Source organism: Notothenia rossii, assembly GCF_949606895.1.
Source record: "Notothenia rossii genome assembly, chromosome: 5".
Lineage (NCBI taxonomy): Eukaryota > Metazoa > Chordata > Actinopteri > Perciformes > Nototheniidae > Notothenia > Notothenia rossii.
Window position 1 is genome coordinate 57,365,927 of NC_136903.1, and position 14,097 is coordinate 57,380,023.

Genomic DNA, 14,097 nt, shown 5'->3' on the forward strand with positions numbered 1-14,097 from the left:
TGACATAAAAAGGCACACTCTCATCGGTCCCCCACAGGACATGAAGTTCCAAGCTGAGCCACAAGATTTGGGCACAAGAGCAGAGTGTGGGACATGAGAGCGGAATACGCCCTCCATGCAACAAAGTAGAGACTGTAAAGGAGGAGATGAAAAGCAAAGCAGATGGGACACTGAAAAGAGTTACAGCGGAAGGATCCAAGAGCAGATGGACTGAGGAGAAGGTGGACGGAGGAGAGGAAAGAACGGAGGAGTTGGCATGGTCCGGCAGAATGTGAGGGGGTCGTGGCTTGACAACCAGAGGGGGAGAGAAGGAAAACGGGAGTGAGTGAGTTTACACATAAACACACTTATTCACCAACGAGAAATACGTAAAGAAAAAGATTTATTAGCCATGAATTAATCAATTGGTGAATTTATAAAGAAAGAAAGAGGAAACTATTAAATAACCCTAAAAACACACTGAGGGTAGAACATATTATTCAATCTTTTCATCATATGAACAAATTATTCTTTAAGAGTTTTTTATTCATGTGTGAATTTGGGTAAGATTTAATTTGTTACAGTATAGACCTACAGTTTAAAGGGATGGTTTTAGTAACCACTCTATAAAAGCAGACAAATCTTTATTTGTATGGAAAATGTTAAAGGTAGAGCTAGTACCAAGCCAAAGATAGTATTCCAATCTAGAGTATTGGTTTCTCCATTGTAGCATGGTTATTACCTCAGGAGGGAAGATTAAGGTGGAAATAACATTTGTTTTTCGTCCAAGATGTAGAGTTTTAAAATGACACTGGGCAAAGAGCGAAAGCAAAGTTTAATTAAAAAAAAAAAAAAACTAATGTAGTTGGGAGTAATACATGCGGGGCCTTGGATCACTCATTGTGATGGTGCATATTTGTTACAACAAACATCGTTCAGGGAGAAGGGGTCGCTCAACCCACCCTGCAGATGTTTTAAATCTTACTTGCAGCTTCAGAGGGAGCGCACGGCACCAGAGTATGAGTTTTAAAAGACAAGCGCCACCAGCTCCTAAAGGTCATCCATTCACCAGATGACCTGACATTTAGAGATGTTATTTAAAGGAGAAACATATCTGCCATAGGTGTAAATTCCTGAATTAAACTACAAACCATTAATGAAATGACTTCTGTTTTTAAAATCCTTGTTAAAGGAGGGAGTAATTATCACATGCTCGGGCACCCAAGGTTCCACACACTGTAAAAGGGGTTAGCATAGTTATTTAAGTAGACCATAATTGAAAATAAATTGGTATAATGAGTTATTGATATTCCACAAGTTTTCACACCATTTCAGGGACTCTATCACTGCATTAGAACAGACCACCCAAAGGTACTGAGTAGGAACTTTTAAGTGATGAAACTCTACAACTGTTGTAACTGACCAAAATCTTCTCCCAGAAATGACTGTCTAGAATGCCGTACCCCAGAGTAGAACGTACCGATTGATCACGACGGCCCCTTCTAGAGAACATATTACTTTCATACCTTAAATGGTATGAAAGGAGAGAGGGTAAATTTCTCAGGAGGAGACGGTTACAAATGCTAGCAGAACAAGACGACCCACCCCGTATACAGATGTGGATGACAATGATGAGTTAGTTTAAATGATATGGATGTTCGGAGATGAGATTGATCAATGAATGTCCAGCCGATGTGATTCTTTAAATGATATCATGTGAAGAAGTGAGCAAAATTGAAATGGAGTGAATCCATTTCAATTTACTTCATACTATTCCAAGATAGTATATTTTTAATATTTTTATTATTCCAATTAATTTTACACTATTCTAAGATAGTCCATTTGATTTGACTTTATTATTTTATACTATTCTAATATGGTAGATTTCATGTTGTATAAATCATTGCTATTCAAAAATGGTTTGTTTCTTTTCACTTTGTAAAAACAAGTGCCTTAACACTGAGTGTGGTATGAGAACGGTTTCTGTGAAAGGAGGGAGGAAGAAATGTTCTGATACCAAGCCATTGCTGCTATTTTGAAGAATGATATTGAATGCAAACACTAGAAGTTATACACAAGGGACAACTTTTAGGTTTGAACCAGGCAAATAATTTATTTTGTATTTTTGTAAAGTTAAGCCTATTGAACCATTCCATTTAGATTGTATGTTTGTAATATGAGATATGTACTATGCGAAGTTCAGATGAAGAACTCATTGATTTCAGTATTATACACACCTTTTAGGTGTGTAAGGAGGGACTGTTAGAAATTAAAATCAATGTTTTGATGCTATAATGTAGCTTAAACATACCGTCAGTTTAAACGCTCTTTTATACTGAAAAACCAGAAATTCTTGTGCACAAGCAGTTAAGCTTTTATTCTGAAAGTCCTTCATCTACGGTTAGCATTTAGCATGTGGCTAATATACGATTTCCTAAAGAGGTGAATTGAGAAGCGAAATGACTTGGTGTGGTGAAAACCGAAACCTACTGATTTAACACTACAACGATAGATGTCGAGATACTACCATGTTGAATATTAAATGAAAGTACAGTTTATTTGAATACATTATTGTTTACAGACGAGAGTAGCATGTGACAACATCCGGAATGACCGGAAACCAAACGAGCCGAGAAGTATTGTTTAGAGTATTGATTACAGCGTTTAGAATGTGTTAAATGAAAAGTGATGAAAGAGAATATGAGGAGAAACGGCGTGTTAAGCATATATTGAATGTGAAAAGAACCTATCCTCTGTTTAAATGCAATAACGGACATTGGAGACGAGGTGAGCCGGCTGGCGGGGAGGAGCCAGCAGAGGATATATATAGCAGCGCCGGAGGAGAGATCCGCTGTCTTCTTCTTGCTCAGGAGAACCAGATCACAGCTGTTTTCTGCCGGAACAATATTCTGTCTGTAACACTACCGCGCCTTTTTTTTAATTAAAGTATCCCATTTGAATCTTTTCAGAGACTCCATTTAGTCTCATTTTAAAGCTTCTCTCCTGGACGCGAGAATAAAGAACATATTTAACACTAGCACTGACTTCAGTTACTTAACCCTGAGTTAACTCGCTATGCCTTGTTGGTTTTCACTTACTCGGTGCTTAACCGACTCGCTATGTCTCCAGATCTTAACAAAAATCATCAAATGGGCATATATACTGAAAGCAATTCTAGAACCCTGAAGGCAGGAGAGACTGAAAAGAGTCAAGGGAAGCTTATAAAAGTTAACAGCATTTAATTACACAAAAGATGCGGTGGTGTACAAAATGAAATGTGCAAGTGGAGGCGCTCTCCACATCCAACGACCGGTCAGTACAGGTCAGGGGGTAGAAGAGGTAAATTCTTGGCTTGCTGTTGTCTGTTGTCATCTGAGGTCTTCTCCTATTGGCCGGCGTCGTCGGGGGGCAGGTCCAATGCAATTCCTGCCTTTTTCTGTAGCTAAATTGCATCATTCTGGTGTCTGTGGTTATTTAAACATTCCCTGCTACACATTATTCAGCGTCAATAAATGAGTGCTAATCCCAGTGTGCTCAGTGTACAACATCACATGTCATTTCACCTTGGTTCAAGGTTTGAAATCGTATGATTCCGCCAGATGCTAAATGCTAACCAGAAGTGACGAATTTTCAGAATAAAAGTGTCAAGTTAATAGTTAGTGAACTTTCGGTTTTTCAGAATAAAACTGATTTAAATCAAATAGTGTATTTAATTCAAATTACGCCATATCAACATTGATTTTAATTTCTAACAATCCCTCCTCACATACCATTTAAGGTATGTAAATAATATTGAAATCAAAGAGTTCTTCATCCGAACATTGCATGGTACATAACTCATAAAAGTAAAAAATACAAATAAGAATACATATTCATCCTAAATATGAAGTTTTTCATTTGTGCATCACTTCTAGCTTAAACCTTTAATGTCACTTCGCAAAATAGCAGCAATTAGCTTGGTATGGAAAACGTCTAAATCCCTCCTTTCACATCATAAATCATCTTCATACTGTATCTGGTGTAAAGGCACTTGTTCCTTTACAAAGTATAAGAAGGATTAAACTATCTAAAAATAGCTAAATATGACTCTTTATTTAAACAAGTCTAGCGCCATTCTATCGGTCTGTTTTTATCTAACTGTTTGTGTCATCCTTTTACTGTGTCTCTGGTGCAATTTACGAATCTCTGCTGGCTCCAGTAGATATAGTTCTCCCCATCCACATTCTAGTTGGTTGTGGGACAGAGGAATAAAAATTCAGAACCTGCTGACACTTGAATCTTACTACTTGGCATATGTTACAAAACAAAAAACATCTTCATGGTGAACTAAATAAAATCCTTGTAATCTTTCTCAAATCTAATATAACAATTAACTATTCCTGTTTGTGGTAAAAACACACTAACGTTATGTAATACAATTTCATTATGATTCAAAAACAACTAAAGTCATGATGATGTCAGAGTGAATGATTTCCTGAGTGTGTCTGTCCTGTAAGGTACGTCATTCTCTGCTTGGATCGTGTGCAGAAATCCCATCGATTGCACCTGGCAATACTGCTTCTACCTATCTATTATCAAGCTGAAAAATGAATACAGAAATCCAACATACTGTCTTCAAATGTCTTTCTATTATGAATTTAAATGAAATGTATATCCCCATAATGACCTAAACAATAAAGTCTATGGCTTTTACTTCTTTTACCAGGCTAGTTACAAGATGTTGTCTAAATTAAATTCCGTCTCATTACATTACTATGTTTTAGATTTACTTTAATATGTTCTTTCTACATTTCAAACCTCAGGTACTTTAATATCTGTTGAAATATTACAAAATTGTTTCATTATCACAGGTCAACATCTTCGGTATTCCATTCTGGAATTACATCTCTCACAGTAGCCCCTTGGCCACTGATTCTGCATCTGTGTTACCTGTTACAACTCAATCAATATTAGAAACATCTCAACATTCACCAAACAGTATATTATCCCTAGATATGGAGCAGGTTAATTCTAAAACTGTCTTCAATGCTCAGTTTGAACATCTGGGTTGGGGCAGAAAGTTTCTTTCAATCCTTAAAAGAAAAATTGAAATTGTGAATTTTACATTTACAACCATGTTGACATTATACATTATACACACTCCCCCCTTTTACACATGAACTCATGTGTATCAAAATCCAGTAATGGGGAGGGGAAAAAAACTTTCAGGTAAATATTGGTTAGGGACATAACCAACATTATTTACAATTTTAGATCCGTTATTATTATTTCCACAGTAAACACTTCAGTGAAAATAAGTGTTTCTCTCCGTCTTTCAGGCCCAAAAGAAACAGAATCTTCAGATTGTAGTTTGAGTTTTACATTTGCAAACCGCCAACTCCTGTGGGAGTAAAATATCATCAAGTAGATTAGAAACGGGTCACATGTGCGGCTTCCCCTTTTTGTGGAATTTTTAGGAAACCTTTGTTTCCCTTGGAGCTCCAAAATAATATGTTAGTCCAAAAACATGCTTGGTTAGTTATTGTTTTAGAATCATGCAGTTACACTGATCACATGCCGGCATTCATTCACACTCACACTGTCTGGTTGTCAAGTCAGGTTTGGTCAGGTACACCCCAGGGTCAGTCATTGACAGTGCTTTTGTCACACTGTCAGTCAGGGTCAACGGTCATTTGGTCTCAGTCATTTGGCCATGTCGTGCTCTGCAGAGTCTTTTCAGAGGTATTTCAGCATAGGCGGGTTCCCTTTATCTACAAAAATATGTCATATGTGGAGCGCCATTCCTTATTCATTCACGATTTCAACTATGATTTTCAAGATGGTTCTAACTTTCCATTTGGACTTCTGCCTCCCATCTTTCCTGAAACTTGGTACAAAACTCAATTCCTTATAGTACTACTACTACTGCAATTCATTTACACCTAATTAGTATTACAATGTCTAATAGATCTAATTCAGAAACGTGTGTACATAACTATTATCTTGAGTCAAACCATTACTAGGATCTGTGCAGCTCTGCATTTCATAGCTCATTATACTTATTTATCTTCAATTCTGGTCCACTTAAAGAACAATGTTAAACTCTTTAGCAGTGTGTGGAAGCCTGGGTGTCCGGACATGCAACAATTACTCCCTCCTTTATCAAGGATTTAAAAACAGAAGTCATTTCGTATTTTCATCCTAAAGCCCTCCTATGGTAATAACTATGCTACAATGGAGAAATCAACACTTTAGATTGGAATACTATATTTGGCTTGGCACGAGCTCTTCCTTTAACATGATCCATACAAATAAAGATTTGTCTTATAGAGTGGTTCCTAAAACTATCCTTTTAATGGTGATCAATATTGTAACAAATGAGATCACTACTTTATTCACACGTGAATAAAAATCTCTTAAAGAATGATTTGTTAACATGATGAAAAGATTGAAGAATATGGTTATACTCTGTCATGTCTCCCCCTTTATCCCTCAGTGTGTTTTAGAATAATTTTCTCATTTTACTTTAATAGTGTCCTCTTTCCTGCTATTTTTAATTTACCAATTGATTAATTCATGGTTAATAAATCTTTCTGTCTTTACATATTTATGAAGTTAATTCAAGTTCTTTAAATGTGTGTTTGTGAATAAGTGTGTTTATGTGTAAACTCACTCATTCCCGTTGTCCTTTTCTCCTCCCCTGGTTGTCTTAAGCCGTGACCCCGGCCTCCTCACTTCTAATCGACCATGCCAACTCCTCTGATTCTGTCTTCTCTTCAGTCCATCAGCTCTTGAATCCATCCGCTGTGACTCTTTAGGCAGTCTTTGGTCCAGTCACATCTGCAGCCCACATCATGCCAATGTTCTTTGCACTGCTTTGCATTTCATCTCCTCCTTTACAGTCTCTTCGCTGTTTTTATGGAGGGCGGATTCTGCTCTCATGTCCCCCACTCTGCTCCTGTGCCAAATCTCGTGGCTCAGCTTGGAACGTCATGTCCTGTCTGAGGGACTGATGAGAGTATCTCTGTGTATGTCAGCAAGCTGTTTGGTTCTGGATGCCACAGGTGGAGCTTGTTGTTGTCGTTGTTTCAGCTCTGGTTCTCTGTCTGTTTGATGGAGAAGGAGGAGTCTCCTGTTGGGTTAGGTCTTTTGTCTGCTTGGAGGGTCGGGGTCGTAGCTTTTCTGATGCAGAGGGGGAGTCCAGGTCTCGGGACGTATTACCTATAGAAAGTCTAGCACACTGAGGTTAAATAATCCAACCCTTTCCACTCTGTCTTTTTCTAATCATACTATCTGTCTTAGTTGTCAAATGCCATCTAAACAACACAATTAATGTCTACTAATGATATTAAACAAATTCCTTCCAAGAATTACTTTAACCATTGCTACATATTTACCCAACATAACTCTTTCAGGAAACCATTTTCTCCTATAAATTGGAATACCTACATGTTTCAAGCATCACATATTTCCCACACTACGAAAGAACATCTCCACACTCTCCAATATTCTAAATCCCACTGTTACTTAGAACAATAGTAAACCTGCAGAGCACACTAATCAGATCTAAGTAATATCATTGACTCCAGTGTTGGCCTCTGTCTACTTTCCATTATACTTATTACTTTTGGTGAACATTTATTTATATTCTAAATTCCTTGTCTATGATATGCAAACAGTTCGAGTGTAAAAATGTGTTTCTCTATGTATTTAAACTCTACAGGTTATTGAGTTTACTCATCTCCTGGTGCTGTTGTTCCTAAAAATGTTCGATTCCTTATTGTTTTGTACCAGTTTTCCAAAATCAGTTCTAACTGCCGTGCCGTTTCTGGAAATGTGGCGGTGCGGCTACACACTGTGTAAGTGGGTGCCAACATGTTCCTTTTTTAACTGTGATCCGGAGTGCATCTGCAGTGCGTTCTACAACTTCCCACGGTCCACTCCATACAGGTTGCAACAACTTCATCTTGTGGATTTTTACATTTACCCAATCCCCTGGTCCAACATAAATATTTGTCATGGCCCTGGCATATGCTTTCTCAATTTTTCTCATATCTAACACTGGTTCTCCTCTGTATTGTGAGGTGATACCTTGTGGTGGATATTGCTGAGTGGGGCAATCTCTGGCCAAATGTCTACAATCAACGCATATGAAGCAGCCGCAATCTCTTCTTCCTCTTGAGCGTTGCTTTCCTCTCCATTGTCCCTTTTGTTGATGCTGTATGGGAGTGTATAACTGTGCTTGAGACTGTACTTGGGTAGGAAGATACACAGGTATTTGCTGTTGCTGGAATTGTGTGAGAAGATACTGCTGTGCTTGTGGCTGTACTTGCCTAGGATGATACACAGGTGTCTGCTGTTGAAGATACTGTGGTGCTTGTGGCTGTACTTGCGTAGGAAGATACACAGGTATCTGCTGAACTTGGTTTTGTGGACATACACTTCCTCGTCCGCTTTGTTGGTTCTCCATTTGATTCTCTGGTTCTTCCTGAGTTTGAACTGTTGGAGGTGTCCACCCTGCCTTCTCTGCTAGTATGGCCATCTGATTAGCTTCAGTATCTTTCTCAGCCACCTGCATCTTCAAAAGTCTTTTTCCCAGTTTCTTTGTTTCTTCATCATCTTCCTTTGTTATTTCCTGGTATTTGATGTCATGGTGAATGAGATGTAGTCTCCATTCTTCTGGGATTTTAGCTTCTAACCCCACCACATCTCTAACGCGTGCCTGCACTGATGGGGGAAGGGCTTTAATGACCGCGTCCTTCCACAGCATTGTGACAGCCAGCGAAACGTCATGTCGTTCTCCAGTACAGTCCTCCCACACTCCTTCGCATCTAATCAAGAAGGCATGCATGTTTTCCTCCGTGCCTTTCCTCAGGCCGGTGAGGGCATGTAAACTGCGTGTTGTCGAGTAGATGTGACGAATAGCAGCCCAATAATTCGGCCTGATGTAGTTGAATGAAGTGTCATCTGGGTCGTGCGTGCAATTGGCCTCGGAATCTACTGCTCTTGCTTCCAGTCGTCCTTCAATCCGTCCGAGCAGGGCCCTCATGTCTCCCAAGCACAGGTGGTCTTGGGCTGTGTATCTCTCCAGATCAGTCACCCACTTCTGACCTCCTTTCATGAGTGGAGGTAGTTTTGCCACTAATGCTTCCATGTCCCTGTGAGTCCATGGTTGGTATTGAAATCCTCCTCTTCCAGCCGCTATCAATGGCATGGAGGTATGTGCACCGGTCTCGGTTCTTTTAGTTTTCTTGGTTCTTCTCGTTTTGGGGCATTTCCCAGGGTAATGTTGCTCATTTTCGTGGCTACTATTATTCTCAGGAGGAGATGCAAAACCGCGTTGTTGCTGTGACTGTTCATGGTATGGGGAGTGTCTACTGGTTTCAGACTGTGTACCGCCGTCGTCATCTTCATCTCCCTGTCCTTCGGAATAGTCAGGAGAGTAGTTTGTTCTGCGTTTTCTTTGAGTTCTTCGTTCTTCTTGTTCTCTCTGTTGTCTATCTGCCTTTATGTCCTGAAATCTTACATCTTCTTGTCGTCTTTCCGCCAGAAGTTGTTGGTATTTATCTTCCTCCCTTTGTCTCTCTTCAATAATGTCATTATGTGCTTCATCTGCTTTTCGTCTCTCTTCCATTCCTCTGATGAGTTCTGCTTCCATTCTTCTGTTGAGCTGCTCTTCCATTCTTCTGTTGAGTTCCTTTTCCATTATTCTGCCGAGTTCTTCCATTCTTCTGTTGGTCTCCTCTTCCATTCTTCTCCCAAGTTCCTTTTCCATTATTCTGCCGAGTTCTTCCATTCTTCTGTTGGTCTCCTCTTCCATTCTTCTGCTGAGTTCTCCCACATGTAAGCTGTTTGTCAATCCTTGGCTGGCATCTTCCAGATGGAATACCAGACTTGCAACCATAGCTTTTCTTTTTTCAGCTCTGTTCATAGCAATGTTTTCAGGTCCATACCAAGAGGGTTGTCCGGCTTTGATCCATGCTTTTTCCTGTTGTAGGTATTCAGCATTCTCATGTTCAACTACAGCTTTTCTATGGGCTTCCGTTGGTCCAGGCTGATCATCTGCTGGAATCAATCCTCTCGTTTGCCACTGTTCTAACAGTTTCTCCATTTGGTTCCATGTCTTCTGTCTTTTACTTGAAACTGTTAAAGCATCTGATCTGATTTTTACCCTTTCCTTGATATCTGCAGTTGAGCCTGGCTCTGCGACTGGTCTCAACTTGGTGTCTTTTGGCGACATGTTTAAGTACTTGGATAATATTATTAAGTTATCAAAAATGAATGACTAATCCTCTGAATAGTACCTTTGTATTCTTTACAAAGATATCCTATGTCATCTGAACTTAACTTTAAAATCTGGTAATTTTTTTAATAGAAATTGGAAAAATAAATAAAATGTTGTAAAACTGAAATTGGAAAATCAAAATCAAAATTAGACAAATTAAAATTATGCACATTTTTAAAATCTGAATAAATAAATAAAAATGAACAGTGTATGGTTTTGACTTTGTAATATGAAAATAGGAATATGGTGCAAACCCAAATAAACCGTGTAGGCCTACAGTAGGGATGTGCATCTCCATCACTGAGGCCGATGCGATGCGCATCTCGATACGTTGCCACGATACGATACGATACATTAACGATACCTTTGAAACACCAGGTGATGCGATACGATACGATACGATTCACCCCTGTTGCGATACAGTTCGATACGATTTGATTCAACATTATGCGATTCGGGGCGATACGATGCGATTCAACACGATGCAAAAATAATGATACTTCAATATGGTACGACAGAGGATTTTTGTTTTATTCCTTATATGCAGCAAATCATACATTAACAAAAAAGTGCTTTACATATTTGGTACTGCACGTCCCATCATGCCGTTTATTTTTTTACCTTTAAAAGCTCTCCAGAGTACAATTGTATAACACCTCACAGTTAAACAATGTAAGGATGCATTGCTCATGATTAACAATGTGCAAATAACAGCTACCATAGAGCAATGCCCATACAGCTGCCAGCCTGATGTGCTTAACACTCAGAGGCTAACTCACCAGTGAGCAGAAAGCAGTGGTTTCTATCTGAACAATAAAGAAAACAAATAACCTTTCACAAACAGGTATTTCATAACTGCTTACAGTAAGGAAGACATTTAAATTATTATTGGCCGTCACAGGCTGCTGTAAGCTAAACACCTCTCTCTGACAGAACACCTCACTGAGTGATTTAACTCATATGTCTCACTTTCAGGTTTCTCTTTTCAGCCGCAGACCCCACGTCGCCTCTTTATGTGCGTCGCTAAGTTCCTCGTACTACTTGTGTACTTTAAAGCGGCTCGGCATCGTTAACAATTTGCGAGTGATTTTTCAAGTTGACCGTCTGTAGTAATAGTGCCGCGCACATATACCATCAGGACGTTACTGATGGGGTGCGGCTGCGGAGTGATACTGTGTGTATGCAAGTCCGCATCTAGGACGGATCTATGTATCATGGCTGTAGACCTGTTAAGTAATAAAGATACCTCATACAAAGGTCTACGGATACCTTATTACTCTCCATGACCTGCGGTCAACTATATAGCATAAATGACTATTACACCGTCTTTCTTGAACAATCCGAAGTGTTGCCAAACGTTTGATTTGTAGGTATTTTTCGGTGCGCTGTGTTTCTCTTTCTCCTCAACTTCCGTGTGAGTTGATAACTGAGACTCTCGTTCTCCGTAGTGGCGAAGCAAATATCAAAGATCGTCTCTGCTGAGCGTTGACGAGATAAGGGGATTTTATATGAATGAATCGTTTTTTTACCGATGCAAAGACGCTACGCAATCGATGCATCGCGAGTTCAACCCGGTTCAACCCAAACTGTAGCCGATGTGCACTCTTTCAACCGGTGCACTTGCATCTTGAACGTTTATGCCGGTGCACCGATGCGAATCGGTGAATCTTAACATCTCTAGTGTACAGTGTATACTCAAGTTTATGAAATTATGCAAAGGTCATAAAATGTGTCAACTACAATACTTCAATTCAAAGAAACCACATGTAATCTTTATCTGTGTGGTGAAGAATGTATTAACTGTAATACTCATTATGTCCGCTAGGGGAGCTATTTATTTTTTAACTCCTCTCAAATGTATCAACTAGTACTTCCGGTTCATAAACCTACTTCCTGTTTATTTCCCCAAAATAATAAAGTTCAAATGACTTTCTTTGAAAAGCATGAAAAACAAAACAACTCAATCTACTCTCAACGTTCATCTACAACATCCCTGTGTATTTAATCAGTAATTACCGGTTGTATCTTCACTCAAACTACTTCATCATCTAGTAATGCCAACTGGCTAGCTAACTAGCTTAGCAGTATAGCATAAACCTCATGTGACTGGGGGAAGGGGGAACACTCAACATGTGCAGATTAAAACCACACTGCTTGACAATACAAAACAACACAATCTTCATTTATCTTAGCTCTAAATTCTATAGATGCTGACCTTAAAAGCTGATCTCATACCAAACTTGTACACAATCGTTTCGGCTTAGAACATCGCACAAAAATATACTTTTCGGCTTAAAAACTCCACACAATATACTTTATTAAACCAGACTACGCCGGTTTAACACATCAAACATATAGACTAACATGAATGGACCCAGTCCAGTGTAAACCAGATAAAATCTAGTGCCACCCCAGAAGGTCTTAAGACTATGTAATATTCACATTAATCGGGCGGTGCCGAAGATACAACAGAGATGAATAGAAACACTATATACAATCTCCACACCACTCGCAATCACCACAGATCAATCTACAGATCACTACCAACGCTTGCACCTAATGTAAGTTATTTAACTATACAGTTTTTGAATTGAACAGGTAACTTTCTCACCTTTCGTTTAGGCCCAGCCAAAAACTCCAGCAGTGAGTCTGTAGCCTGTCCTCCCCTTTGTGCAGCCTGGTGTGATGCTAGTTAGCTTGCAGCCTTCCCCTCTACTCAGCTCTATCCTGCTTCAGGCCCACCCAGGGACGCCAAATTGAAAGCAATTCTAGAACCCTGAAGGCAGGAGAGACTGAAAATAGTCAAGGGAAGCTTATAAAAGTTAACAGCATTTAATTACACAAAAGATGCGGTGGTGTACAAAATGAAATGTGCGAGTGGAGGCGCTCTCCACATCCGACGACCGGTCAGTACAGGTCAGGGGGAAGAAGAGGTAAACTCTTGGCTTGCTCTTCCTGTTGTCATCTGAGGTCTTCTCCTATTGGCCGGCGTCGTCGGGGGGCGGGTCCAATGCAATTCCTGCCTTTTTCTGTAGCTAAATTGCATCATTCTGGTGTCTGTGGTTATTTAAACATTCCCTGCTACACATTATTCAGCGTCAATAAATGAGTGCTAATCCCAGTGTGCTCAGTGTACAACATCACATGTAATTTCACCTTGGTTCAAGGTTTGAAATCGTATGATTCCGCAAGATGCTAAATGCTAACCAGAAGTGACGAATTTTCAGAATAAAAGTGTCAAGTTAATAGTTAGTGAACTTCCGGTTTTTCAGAATAAAACCGATTTAAATCAAATAGTGTATTTAATTCAAATAACGCCATATCAACATTGATTTTAATGTCTAACAATACCCTTACGTCATAGGCTAACTAACTACTAACGTAACAAGAGAAACCTACGTGAAAACGCAACAAGGCACCTATCCGAAGTACAATGTCCACACACATTTATTTAAAATACAACACACAAATTAATAGCATACAGGGTTAAATAGAAGAACAAAAGAAAGTGTGAACTCACCCTGCCTGCAACAGAGCAGCGCCTCGTTTTATAGGATGTTTATATTTTTGAATTTAGGTTGTTTTAACATTAAATGTACAGCTATTTTCAGGATCCGCCGGCATCCGTCAAACACACAAATCTAACATTGTCCTACATAAACAATGAGGAATTCGATATAACAGGTTTCCTCTTACCGAAGTTATTCGAGCTTGCTTGTGTGTCGAACGGATGTCGCGTCCCCGGAAAACAGATGGTTGAAGAGAGAGCGAACCCCTCCTCTCCAGCTGTTATATATCCTCTGCTGGCTCCTCCCTGTGAGCCGGCTCGCCTCGTCTCTAATGTCCGTTGTTGC